At 39.2% G+C, this 12,025-nt stretch overlaps 1 long non-coding RNA gene across 1 annotated transcript; it reads right to left on the bottom strand.

Annotated features, from left to right (window-relative positions):
• Nucleotides 1-6,578: 6,578 nt before the first annotated feature.
• On the bottom strand, nucleotides 6,579-7,165 carry LOC128475082 (uncharacterized). The gene is made up of 2 exons (XR_008346433.1): nucleotides 7,080-7,165; nucleotides 6,579-6,911 (listed from the first exon to the last, which is right to left on the bottom strand). It is a non-coding gene; the product is annotated as an uncharacterized LOC128475082 (long non-coding RNA).
• Nucleotides 7,166-12,025: the final 4,860 nt, after the last annotated feature.

Raw genomic sequence — 12,025 nt, 5'->3', positions numbered from 1 at the left:
TGGTAAAAGAATTTGGGAGAAATAAAGGGTATGTTAAATGGCAAAGGAATGAATACATGTGAAGTAGGGAGTAGGAAGGAATCTCTATACGAAATAATGAATGTACACAGCACGCACAGAATAGTAATTATAGATCTTAATTAATATTTTCTGTACCGGGAGCAGGCTGTAATTATAGCAAATTGCTTATATCTGGCATCCTGTTGTCACATCTTGAATATGCACTAAGGGCACAAAATTAATGAAAAATAATAAATAATTGCTATTCTCAGGTCTGAGAAAATATTTCTCAAATTTACTAGGGGTGAAAACCCCACTACTTAGTGATGTGCCATTGAAACAAAATATTTTATGTGCAACTTTTTCACACATCCTAGCTCAACCTTCACTGTCTCAATCAATTAGATGCCCCCACACACCAATTATAAGTTAGTTGAATTTAGAAGTGTCTATATATAAGTGTGCAGTGTAAAAGTGAATGAATGTGGAAGTGTAAGGGGTTAGCGTGTTTGGTGTGAGAATGTGTGTTTGGTGTCATGTTAATGTTTCGCGTTGGAGTTGGTTTGTGTTGGTGTATGGTGTTACAGTGTCAGGAGGAGCCTAGATTTATTGGCGCAAGGGAGAAAATTGAGGGCCATGTTGTGTGTAAGTATATGGTGTTAGAGAGAATGGATGTTAGAGCAAGTTTGTGTGTTCGTATGTGTAAGTTTTTAGTTATAGGGACGGTGAACAAATACTGCTTTACTCTTGAATTAAAAGGTATAAAAACATAAAATAAATGAAAGTCCTGACAAGTTAGGCTTTTGAAGACAGGAATTTAAAGCATTATTTACCAATGTGGACATAACGGTCAGGCCTACCTTGTCCTGGAGAATTGGAAACCAATGCAGAAAGGCCGTACCATGCACTGCCCACTAGCTAGGTGACAGCAGTGCTAAACTAGTAGTGGACTGATGCAGGGCCACCAGGAGCTGAGCTGGCAGACCACGTTCAATCGGAAACTGGAACAGACAAACATCAGGTAGACTGGTGACGGAAAACCGGAGGCCTGCAGACCGTGGGAATTCTGGAACCAGCAGAAGGAGAAGTTCCGGGTTTCTGGAACTTGTAACAGCAGGATATGTAACGTATACACAGGCTTTTGCAGAACGCCGGAACAATAGGTGAAACCTATAACTGGCAAAGAAATTATAGCAAGGAAAATTAGCTGGTTGTACGAGAATTTGGCACATGGTAAGCTGGAACCAGTCATTCCGTAGGTAAGAAGTGTAACGTTTGATGTATCGTTCCATTGGTCCATTGGTCCATTGGTTTGCAGATGAAACGCAGTGGATAAACAAAGTGTAACTCCCAGTTCTTGACAAAAGGCTTTCCAAAAGTTGGAGGTAAATTGACTATAAAGCCGAAAAATGTGAGTCAGGAACGACAACGACAGTAACAGATACATAAGGAATGCCTTTAGTGGGGATGAAATGTGCCAACTGTCTACCACTACCAGGATCGCATTATGGTCTTCCGAAGGTAGATTTGGGACAGGTAGTGGTTGTAGCAGGACATATATGTGAGTCCTTTGATCTGGCACAGACTGAACAAGACAAGACATATTGGCAAATATCCTTGACAAGAGAAGGCCACCAAAAGGTCCTGACAATTGACTTTTGTGTCTTCCATGACCGGAAATCCGAGAATTGTGACAGAAATGGAAGACTTCCACCCGTGCTGAGAAGGGTATAAAGATTAGATTCTCCTTATATAATAGGCCGTTCCTAGTAATCAAGTTTCTGGTTTCTGAAGTCTGGGGTAAAGAGGAGATTGTTGTTTTAACAAAATCTATGAGCGAAGATTGAGTAGTTACAAAATAGGTCGCAGGTAGAAAGGTTTCTTCTACTACATCAGAGGAGATTAACCCTTGGAGTCTAAATCGAGATAGACCGTCAGCTTTCGCGTTCCTGGAGAAAAACAGAGCCCATTTCACTTGGCGGGGACGCAGATGATAAGCAGACCTAAGGTATTGAAGATTACAATGAGCAACATAAATTGTGACAGGATGCACATCACCTTTCAACAAAGGATGCCATTCCACCAATGCTACCTTTATGCCAGAAGTTCGTTATCTCTCACATAATTCAGCATAATTCAATCGTTTTCTAGACTAGTAGGCAATAGGGCAGAGATACTGTTTTTCCACCACGTCTTTGGGAAAATATGGGCCTATCGGAATCACGAACTTTCACAAAATAGGGAGAAGAAGGGTCAGGAAGAATCAGAATAACGGCAGACATGAATTTGTACTTTAACAATGTGAAAGCTTCTTGGGCCTGTGAGGACCAGATAAAACAAGTGTCTTGTTTGGTAAGTGTGGAAAGAGGTTGGATGAAATGAGAAAAATGTATTGCTCTGCGAGGGATGGTGAGAAAATGAGAATATCGCCAAGGTACACTAACATAAAGACATCTAGAAAGTCTCTGGGATGTACTGGAAGGTTGCTGGAGCATTACAAAGGTCAAAAGGCATAATCATGTACGCAAAATGCTCATGTACTCATGTACTCTCCCTCCCAAATGCAGAGTAGGTTATAGTCTCCACAGAGATTAAGTTTGGTAAGTATAGAAGCAGAACGGGAGAAGCTCAGGAATTAATGGTAGAGGATACCTGTTCTTTACTGTAATCTTGCTAAGTTCTTGATAATCAATACATGACTGAAGATAACCATTTTTCTTTTCTTCCAAAAATATGCTTTCCCCAGCCAGAGAAGTGGAAGGAAAGATAAACCCCTCTTTAAATTCTTGTCCAAGTATTCGCTTAGACAATTCAATTCAGTATCAGATACGGGAAAGATTCTTCTGAAACTTATAGGTGACCCAGTTAATAATTCAATGGGGAAATCAATGTGCTGTGAAGGAGATAGTTGCTCAGCCAATCTCTTTTACAGAAGACGTCCTGAAAATCTCGGTATGGTGGAGGTAAGGTAATGATGGTCTCAGGAGCATTGTGACTATGAACAGGGGCACACATTCTGAGTATGAATTTACCAATCATGGTATACGCCACTGTCAAACAACATCTCAATATGAGTTCAGCAACATCTGTGCACAGTGATACCCCACATGCATGAGTTTCTTGGGTTGTGTCCAGGGTAATAGGCCACATTTGGGAGGTGTGCCTTTTTCAAATTGGAATTTTGACATGTTGAAAATTCTGCCTCCATGTCCTCTTTGGGAGATCTTTGAAGCTGGTCGAATGCTGGTATTTTAACTCTTTCAATAGACACATTTTACCACCAGCCTTTGTTACATTTTGTGGTAGTAATTTTGTTGCTTTTTTTACACATTTTATTTCTGGTATGAATTTACTGCTCCTGGTATCTGTCACAACCCAATATTGAGCGCTGCACTTTATCTTTTGCTTGTTTTATTGTCACGTAGGGGTTAAGTGTCAAGTGCTGGCAGCTATTTATACTCACTTTATATATCAAAATATCTATTAGAAGCGCCGTTATTCACTTTATTTTTGTACAACCCAATATGTGTTGAGCAACATCTCCTGAGTACGTATGTATGTGTGTGTGTCCGCATGCATGTATACATTTGTGAGCATGCATGTGTATGCATAAGTGTGTGTGAGCATGTGCAAATATAAGTGTGTGTATTTACAAATATGTGTCGGGGGGAAAGGTGGGGTGCCAAATATAGAAATATAGAAAAAAACATAGATCTGATATTGATGTGGGAAGGTGAAGTTGTTAAGCGTGTCACGTGTAAGAACCTGATGTCTCATGTCAAAGAGGTCCAGTAAATTGTTTGACAACTGTACACTTGTTACTGGCTTTGAAGCTAGCGCAGTGTAAAACGTTCTAAGATTTTCAATGAAAATCTATTGTGCTCAATACTTGGTCTGCAAACAAGAGATACCAAAACCCAAACATCAGCAGGCCACTCTCCAACGAGTAACACGTTTCCCTTAGAATATAATGAAATAATCAGTATCCATGTCATAGGGAAGTGTTGTCCACATGTTACGTGACCAGCAAGCCTAGTTTTGCTTGGAACAAGCTGAACAGAAAGGCCACATAATAAATCCTTGCAGCCATTAATACACCAAGGTCTACTGGAATTGCTTTCAGTGTCTCTGACATCTGGTAAATGGTTTTTCTCTATTTATTATTCTTAAACTTTAGCAAAGCAAAGACCTTAACACTATGGAGTCATGTTAATACATGAAAAGTAAGAAGTCAAATTTGATTATTTTTCAGCAATAAAAATAAGAATTGTGTAATAAATGGTGAAATTGTATCTGCTTAATATATTTGCAAGAACCCTCATGAACCTTATCGGCAACATCTTATCTCAGAACCCATAATAGTAAAGTAGATTTATTTACATATCCTCCACCTTTGGTTTTTCAGTAGAAATATTTCCAATCCAAAGTATATATAAAACGTCAAATACACAGCTCACTGTTAACATTGTCTGTGTGGAGCTTCTTTCGATGGCTGTGATGTTATTGACATTCATTGCAAATCAAATAAGACATGAGTGATTGGTGTTTCAACTGTGACCTCTCCAGCTCTCATTTTAATTAAGCGCTTTATTTCCATGACCTATCAGTGTTACGGGGTCCATGGATATCTGGACACACAGTATGTTACAGTGTGTGCATAGGACGAGCTTGGGGGCCCCCATCGTAAGTTTTGCAGGGGGTCCGTGGCATTCTTTGTTATGCCACTGCCTGCATTGAGAAGCTCTGCTAAGAAATAACTAAAAAAACATTGATTTATTTCAAGGTTATTTATTTATAGAACAAGGAGCATTGAGATATATTGAATATTGGACAGTTCACCATTCCTGTTCCTTTTTACGTAGCTTGCTCAATCACTCGCTGGTCCGCGTAATTTGCAGAACATGTCTTACTGCGTTGAGCAGATCTTCCTTACAAAATAAGGCCAAAATGTTATTTTTCTGGAACGTACAACTCCTCCATTGCTGCAGACGATTGAGGGCATAAGCATCGTAGCTGTTTAAGTGACTGTTCTGTAATGATTACTTAATCTTTGATAAAGGTTTGATAAATAGGAGCAATTTATAATAACAGTGTCTGCTTTTTTCATCGCAGTACTCCATCAGTGTTCCCTTGTATACCTGTGCAGTGTTATATATAAAAAAACAAATGGCAAGAAACATCTCTTAAGGGAATGCCCTAAAATTACACGACTTTGACAACTTAAGAATGGGCAAAAGGGTACTTTTAAACTATTGATCCACAAATCCTGGGATTACGAGACTTGTAGTTTACAAGCAGCTGTTAAAACGCCGGAGGCCGGCTGGAGGGGTATGGCTTCAATTTGAGGTCCCTCTGACAGATGGTAAATAATTCTAAGAGATTAGTTGTGCTAAAACTCAGAATATGAACTAATCCAAATAAACCAACCTACTTTCTCAACTGAGATAATGTTTTTTTATATTAAAAAGCCATGCATAGGAATCCTGCCCTAGACTAAAAAAATTGTGAATAATTAAATTAAAATCCAGAAGCACAGACATTGGTAGAAAACCCTATGTATATCAAAAAAAGAGCAACAATAATAATGGCATTGGGAATATATAATACAATTTTATATATATATATATATATATATAATACTGTATATACATCATGATTTAATAACACCTACCTTTAGCATTTTATGTATTTACCGCTTATTATTTATATATATTTCTATTTCAACTATTATGCAATTAGATCAATGTTTTATGACTGAATGCTATCCAAGGGTCACTTTTCTTTATTATTATTATTATTTATTGAAAATCAACTTATTGAGACCAGTAATTTTGCTTACTTTTGAGTAGTCTATTGAAGCTGAACTTCTTAGACAAAGTCAGACTAAGTGAAAGACATTTATATGAATATCCATTTTTAACATGTATATGAATTTTTGCCTTAAGGTAAAACAATACAAAAAAAAACAAGCAAGGTTGTTGGTTTGAGTGGCCTCACCAGCTTTAATATTTAGGAGGGGCACATGTGGGGACAGGGACCAAAGAAGGGGGGGGGGTATAAAAGGCTACATATATATGAGTGTATATATATATATATATATATATATATATAATATGTACTTATCTCTTTGAAGTAAAGACCGTGATTGAGATATGATTTCAAAATACCAGCTGATGTGTAATGGATGTGTAATTAGCAACTGCCTTTTTTAGGAGTATCCTTGAAGCACCTCAGATAATTGGTGTAGAGATAAGAGAACCCCCAAGGGTCCCAGGGGAAATATATATATATATACATATATATATATACATTAAGTAAAATGAATAAATAAGTTGACAGAGTCATAATTGATAGACAGGGCAATGTCTCTCCTAGAGCCACCAGGAATGGCAAGGAAATATATTTTCCACAGGACTTTTCCCTTTAAGACACTAATTCACCTGCTTCAAAAGGTGGCAGAAGTAGTATTCCTTCCCAGTATTGATATTGTGATAGAGACCCGTACTCCGTCACTGAGTAGCTGCAACAATCAAAATTATACACAATATATAAACCCCATATATTCATACATCTGACACTTTTTTTCTCGTATATATATATATAATCAATTTATTTTCCGAACAATAAACGCCAGCACGTAATGTAATGTTGTGTGTAGGGAGTGTAAGGTTGGGAAGGGTGTGTATCGTGTAAAGGAACGTGAGACTGACAGCTTGACAGCTGGATGGTGAGAGCTGGTCCATCGTCTCAGGTGCTGGTCGTCGTGACACTAAACGACTGGAGGATATGCCATAAGGTACTGCGACAACTCCGCCAACAGCTTATCATTCTCCGCTTCCAGTGTGGCCATGCGATGCTCCAGGCCTCTCACATAATCCTTCTTGCGGCGTCGATACTCTCTGGCGGCTTTCCTACAGGAATTTAAAGGCAAATGGCAATAAGTGCGTTTACATCATTGCTGTTCATTCTATCATTTGTAGGATTTGGACAGATGAATCGCTTTAAAATAAAGAGTCACAAAATGAAAATAGAAAAAAAATGAGATTTTTTACTGTCCCTTCAGCATTTATATTTCTTACCGGTTTTTCATCAGCCGCAGCTCTTTCTTTTTTCTAGATTCCTGGAAGCCGCGCATGTTGGCAAAAGATGCAGTCACTAGAAGCCCCGGAGACAAGGAAGATGGGGTCCAGATCTCAAATGCTGGAATGTCTGCAATGTTAGAATGTGTATTACTACACTGAGTACTTGCAAAAGGTAACAGGACTTGGGAGTCTTCAGTGATGCGATCCTTAATGGAAATCCCACCAGGGAAAAATACCCAGACTAAGTACCGCCAAGTACTAAGGAGAGATCAGCCCTTTAGCTTTAAGAGGTTCCAAGGGAAAGCAAGGAAGGATTGATGACCATGAATGTGGTTAATTTTCTCCTGAATTATGTAACATAAAACATCAATTGCAGAAGTAAAAAGTCAGGAGCAAAATAACTGGCATGTGAAAGACCAGTAACCATGGAAATAACACCCAGAAAAACAGTTAAGCATTAAAAGAAGAAGGGAAACCGCAGTATAGAAAGGCAGTGACCGCAGGAAAGGGGCTACTGAAAGTCTCACGGCCCGGGGCAATGACTCTGCACCTACCGTTACTCAGCTCCCGTTAGACGATAATGTCCTGAGGCAAAATCCTCGGGCAGAAGACTCATAAAACAAAGTGAAACCTCTCTGTGCTCCTCTCTCTCCAAACACAGTATAAAGTGTTGATGTCCCTTTCAAGATCATGAAGAACTGCTGCTATGATCCTCTATTACATCATAGACAGCAAGATGGGCTGCAATACTATGTGCCCTATTAGAAAGAAGTGATGCAATAGTCTGCTGAGCCCTAAAACACAGTAAAAATCGCTTCAATGTTTCACCCGCTGTGTCCTAATACTAAGGGCAGCTGCTTTTGTGGTTTAAGAAACTCTGTACAAAGAACCAACAGCTTTAATGATGATTGTAAGCAAACAAATAGTGCATATGTATCATTTACTGGCTTAGGGATGAACACTTAGTATGTACACCTTATTGGAAATTGTTCAGAGTATTCTTGAGACTGCTGCCTTTCCAATGCATTTTAGAACATACCACTTGTGGGCATAAACCATGTGAACACATAAAAAACTGATCCACTGATTAATCTTTACCTGAATATGCCTCCAATGCAGTGGATTGAGGTGGAATCCATTATACTGTGTCAGGATGCAAAGAGTCAGGATAGAAAATTATCAGGAGCACCACAAGGAGGACACAGACCAAAGTCAGACAGGCAATAAAGGGCAAAGTCGGGTACATGATGGGGACAAAGCTACACAGAAGGAAAGGAAATAAAACCAGATCAGCATCCAAAACAACCTATTGTTATTTCATTTTTTGGTCCAATTTTGGAGCGTTAACCACACTTTTATTTAAAAAATATTTCTTGTTTTTTTTAAAGGTGGGGGTGGTCATTTTCGGTTTCGGCCAAGTGAATGCTGAATTTTTGGTTTTGGTCCGGGATTTTCATTTCTGTGCATCCCTACCCCTAAGCGCAAAACACATTCACTCCTGATGGCCTGTTGTGCAGCTCACTTGACAACCAACATTCAGTTAGAAGTGAAATGAAACAGGAACCATGGCAGCAGAAAAAACACGCAGTCCAAGCGAATAAAATAAGCCCGCACAGAGATCTAGCCTAATAGATCTTAGTTTTTATGCTGCCAAATATGAAATACAAATAGACATTTCGCACATAACTTTCACATACGATCAATGTGTCTGATAAAAAAAATCACATTCCATATACTTCACAGCTTTTCTCTTTTTATTCACATTCAATATAGCCATTGGTTATCCTTTTATTCACATTTCAATATAGCCATCAGTTACCTAACAATACAGCCTTTAATTCACAGTTACTATATTCTACGCCTGCTCCATTGGCTCCCGTGGAACCAGTTATTCGACATCCAGCCTTTGGTTGCATCATATAATCCAAGAGGAAGTTACAAGAGGCTCTCATGCTGTTGAAAAAATACCATGACACTTTTCAGTGTTATACTTTATTAAAACCCAGAGAACCAAGTCGCCCACCCCTGATACTATAAGACCAGACCCCATATCCTCAGTCCCATTGTTCACTGAGACTTCACAGCAATGGGACCACAGCTTTACTTTATTTCTCTTAAATACATGTTAACTTGTACACCCTGAGAGCTACACAACATGAAACCTTTTAGAATATAATGAAAAATAGTTCTACTGAATACAATATGTGTTTATATCAATCTCGGTCCTTGATGCCCAGTGGATCTTCATATCCCCTCTTTTTGATGCATGGTTACATCCTAAAACTCTTGCTTCCCCTTCTCGCTTTAATATTCTAATGCTCTTGCAGCTCACGCTAAAGCTTTATTTTAAAAACCCACCATCGTAGCAGCTGCAGATGAAATACCTGGGATAAGTTACAACAGACAGGAGTCATATGTTGCTTGGAAGGCACTGTGCAGAAGTAATGGCACAGTTAATTATTCAGTGTTCTAAGCAGACAATATATTGTGCAGACACCAGGCCTTAGATAGCCAAGTAACAAACTCGGGTAAATTCACTAAATCGGGAGTTTGCTACGCAGACTTCACTATGTTCCCTGGACCAGTCTTTCCCATACGAGGGGAGTTTACCCTGCATAATACATCATTTATTTAGTATAACTGATATAACTATACAGAACATATGGCAAACGAGGCTCGCTGTGGTTGACTCTTCATAATGCACGGTGCAGTTGGTGAGACAAAACTCGACTCTCTCTCAAGAATCTCCGGCTTTGGTGGAAAAAAGCCCTACTGTGAACTCAGAGGTTCCTAAACAACGCACCAGTCATATCTAACCAGCGCTAAATACCACAAATAGACTAATGAAAATATCAATCCGCCAGGGTTATTTTGCTTCCTTATTCTATCTTTTGTGAGATATCGGTGATGGTGGAATAGCACAGTTTGGTAGATCATCCCCAAATGCAGTCAAAATGCAGTACTGGAGCCAGACTTTACCAGTTTGAAGGATACAACACTGCTATGCTAAAAGCTCTATGGACTACGAAGTATTGGTTTATTATTATTTAGATGAAGTTTACTTGTATATAATGTAATGAAGATCAACATAAATGAAGTAACGTACGTTTAATCCCACTGATTTTCTGGATGGTTTGCCATATCCTTGCACCTCTTGTGCAACTCAACTGACATCCAGCTAGAACAGGAATGTAAAAAGACCTATGGGTGCTCCACAATTTTCATTTAATAAAGGCAAGGGCCACTTAATGGATTGGACACTCAAATATCATTAAGTAGGTAGCTTTAGGGACCTGCAGTACATCATCTGCATTGCATGTCATACTGAGCTGGCCCCCTTTACAAACAAGGACAGTATTTTACCATCTACACTGCTAAGTTACTTACTAGAACCCCATGTCTATCTTTTCCATCAGTATTAAATAGGAGATCGTATAGCCTTTTTGTGCACATTTGTATACGGTACAACATTACGTATAAAGGATATAAAAGTACAATTAATAGTAAAGGGAAGGTTAAAAAATGGTCCGTATAGTACACTAAAACTGCTGATGAACTACAAATCCCAGCATTATGAGACTTGTAGTTCACAAGCAACTGTTGAGCTGCAGGTTGCCTACTGCTGGGGTACGGCTACATTTGTGGTCTCTCCGACAGATGGTAAATAATATAGAAGAGATTATTTGTGCTAAAGATCAGTTTATGAGCTAATCCCAATAAAACCAACCTACTTTCTTGGCTGAAATACAACTAAATAACACTGCTTATATAAAAAGGCGTACATAAGAAGTGCAGACATATCTTTCTTCTCACTATAAAACCATTTTTAAATCATACAAAGTGTTAGCAAGTTCCTGGAAGCCAACGCTGGTATAGGGAATGCATCAATAATAATAACAATAATATATTCACAAAAGGAAACTAATGAGAGCGGCATATAATCCAATTAAACATGGCCACATTACCTTTGGGGGTTGATATTGTCATTTAGAATGAAAGTTATGGACCGTAGGCCAGTTTCCCTGTATAGCATCTCTAGTGGGTTGGTCACTAAACTGTAAGATGAGGAACGTTTTTAACGCAATTCACTATGCGTTATGAAGGGATAGTCCTGGCTATGTTTTCCTGCATTAATGTCTTCAATCAGCCGTACTTCCCGCTGTTCATTATGCATAACCAATTTGACTGTTTGGCCAGAGACAGTTTCCCTTCAGCATATTGATATCAGGGAGATGAAATGCTTCAGCTCCCCCAACAGCATGTTTGCTGCCTCTTCACCGACTTATGTGTCTTAAGATCTTTTCACAGACGTAGCCGATAAGTGCGGTATATTTACCATATACAACACATAGGGGTCTAAGCACCAACTCCCTCACTTCACTGTCATTATGAAAGCCCAACACTTGCAAGTTTCTCCAACAAGGAGGGCTAAGCTGACCCTGGATAATGCATAACTATAGGAGCGTTGCTGATTTAACTATGCATTACACAGGACTGTGCAAGTTCTTCCTGTAGCAGGAGCCAGTTGAATTGGACCTTCGTGGTGTATAGTGATATCAAGGAAAAAATAATATTCCAGTAAGTCATCCTGACAACTTTCCCTTTAGCGAGAGTTGTCAGTTCCAAATAGAGATTGGCAAACAGGCCGGTGATGGGGTGAGCCTGACCCCGTGAACAGCTCATCGAGCTACGCTAAGTTGATCTGCACTCATCTGGAACACGAGGAAAGCCCCCAAGAGCTTCCCTATGGATTAAAATCTCTAAAGCCGGCTCATACTCCTCCAGTCTCGTTTAGTTGGGCTGGTCCAGACGTCAGATTTGTGTCTGGCTCACCTGGCTATCATCGCACTTAGTACTGCGCAGCTAAGTGACTCCCCAGTGGCAAAGTTTCTCTGGGAACGTTTGAAAAAGATTTACACATTTTGATGCCACTAACTCGAAAA

The sequence above is a fragment of the Spea bombifrons genome, chromosome 1 (genome assembly GCF_027358695.1).
Source record: "Spea bombifrons isolate aSpeBom1 chromosome 1, aSpeBom1.2.pri, whole genome shotgun sequence".
Lineage (NCBI taxonomy): Eukaryota > Metazoa > Chordata > Amphibia > Anura > Pelobatidae > Spea > Spea bombifrons.
This window is presented reverse-complemented; position numbering and strand designations above follow the sequence as displayed.